We start from the raw sequence: 2,331 nt of genomic DNA, 5'->3' as shown, positions 1-2,331 counted from the left end.
GGACTTTAACCAGAATGTATTCGTTCCGCAAGTTTGAAGGTCTTCCTTCTCTTTCTTGTCTCATCTTTCAGGGCTTTCCAATCTTCCTTAAAACATTGAATCCATCTATACGCTGTTTTTTGTTGTTGTTGTTGTTGTTTTATAGAACGGTATTCCCATAAACTTGTTGCAAAACCTCAATGATTTCGGAAGATGTTCATTTGAATTATGCTAAAAATTTGATATTAGCTCTGATCTCAAAATCATTGCTTTCCATGGCAAAAAAAAAAAAAAAGCATCTTTTTTTTTTTTTTAAGGAACTTTAATTAAACTTAAAAAGTGTATTATAGCAAGATAGGGGCTACAGCCATCGACTGATTGTATAGACATGTTTAAATGTTTAAATGTCATGGTGAGATTAAAACATTTCAATATAAACACTAATTAGGGAGTTTATACAATTCAGACCAACCTTATAAAAAATACTAAAGAGAGAATTTTGGGACAGAGAGCTAACACCAGATACCAATCAAGATTAACACACATGTTAACATCACCCAGAAAACAATCCAGATAAAGAATTTTCAATGACAAAATAAAGTTTCAAGGCTGTGATTGTTCTGTATCAGCTTGATCGAGCCAGGATTCCCAGTTATTTGGCAGTTGCTAGTTAATGCTGTAAGGAGCTCTGATAGTGTAGTGGTTATGAATCGGGCTGCTAATGCCATGGTCAGCAATTCAAAACTACCAGCTGTTCCATGGTAGAAAGATGAGGATTTTTGCTCCCATAAAGATTTACACCCTCGGAAACCCTGTACAGGGTCGCTATGGGTCGGAACCAACTCAACGGCACTTAACAACAACAAAGATTTACAGTCTGGGAAACCCTATAGGGTCACTATGAGTCGGAAATGACTCCAAAGCACACAACAACAACAAAGTTAACGCTGTGGTGATTGGCTAAGAACAGGCATAGTTAACCCTAAAATGATTGGCTATGAGCAGCCAATCAATTGAGAAGTTGTTTCCTTGGGGATGTGGCCTGCTTCAAATATAATGGACACACAGAAAAGACTCACACTCTTCCCTGCTGGATCTGGATCTCACATCTGCATCATCCTCCAACCTCTGGTTTTTTGAACCTGAGATAGTAGCCTATTCTATTGTGCATTTGACTGCTGGCCTGGCCTGCGGAGTGTGCCTATGAAACGCGACACTCACCAGAAGGTCCTTCACACCTGTTTCTGTCACCTTGACACATGTGTGCCCCATTATGCTAGTTCTGCAGCATGTCTGCCCAACCTTTGGTCAACCATCACTCTGCCCCAACGCTGAGGTCCTGCTCTGGGCACAGACATGGGATTCCTGTCTTCTGTAGCCACCTGCTGATCTTAGTTTACCTGGCCTGCATTTGGAACTCTCCTATCTGAGCCATTTCCTTGAAATACATTTCTATGTCTAAACCTATATCCATATCTATATTTACCTACTTACCTACATATATTGCTATATATGTGTGTGTGCGTTGGTTTTGTTTCTTTAGAGAACCTAGCCTAAGACAAAGGCTAAGGATGGGAACTAGAGACATCAGTCTGCAAATGAAAACAATCTCAAAACTAAAAGAGAGAATAGGTGGTGTAGCTACAGAACATCCATATGGAGAGGAAGTTGTAACTATATCCAGATAGAACAGACTGCTTTAAACTTTAGGAGACAAAAGTAAATTTAAAAAAGTAATAAACTTCGTATACAAAATTAAAAAGAAGAAAGTCATAAAGACTTAATATGCACCAGTCATGAGACAGAGAGTAATGGAATGGATAAGAAAACATATCTCATCAATATGCTGCCTACAAAAGACAGAACTTAGACACAAAGGTAAAAAATGAGCTAAAACTCAACGTATGGAAAAAATACATACCAAGCTAATAGCAATTACCAAATTCCTGGTGTTGCGCTGTGAATTTGTAATGTGTCATACTGCAAACCCATTTGAACTGCAAAAGAGGCAGTTCAAGCTCACCAGCCACTCCTCAGAAACCCTATACAGGGTTGCCACAGGTTGGAACTGACTCGATGACACTTAACAACTACAACAATGGCAATGAAGCCTCTACTTGCAATATTAATGGAGTGTGTGGGTAAAGTATTGAATGATGCAGAAATCATCAAAATAGGGACAGAAACAGAATCACTGTACCAAAAAAAAAAAAGTCTATATTTAATGATTTCAAGAGATAGCATATGTTTAAGAGCCAATGATACTGAAGGAAGAAGTCCAAGTTACACTGAAGGCATTAGCAGAGAATAAGACTCCTGGAATTGATGGAATACAAATTGAAATCTATCAAC

Source organism: Chrysochloris asiatica, unplaced genomic scaffold (genome assembly GCF_000296735.1).
Source record: "Chrysochloris asiatica unplaced genomic scaffold, ChrAsi1.0 scaffold00093, whole genome shotgun sequence".
NCBI classification, from domain to species: domain Eukaryota; kingdom Metazoa; phylum Chordata; class Mammalia; order Afrosoricida; family Chrysochloridae; genus Chrysochloris; species Chrysochloris asiatica.
Note: the sequence above shows the minus strand (reverse complement) of the source record.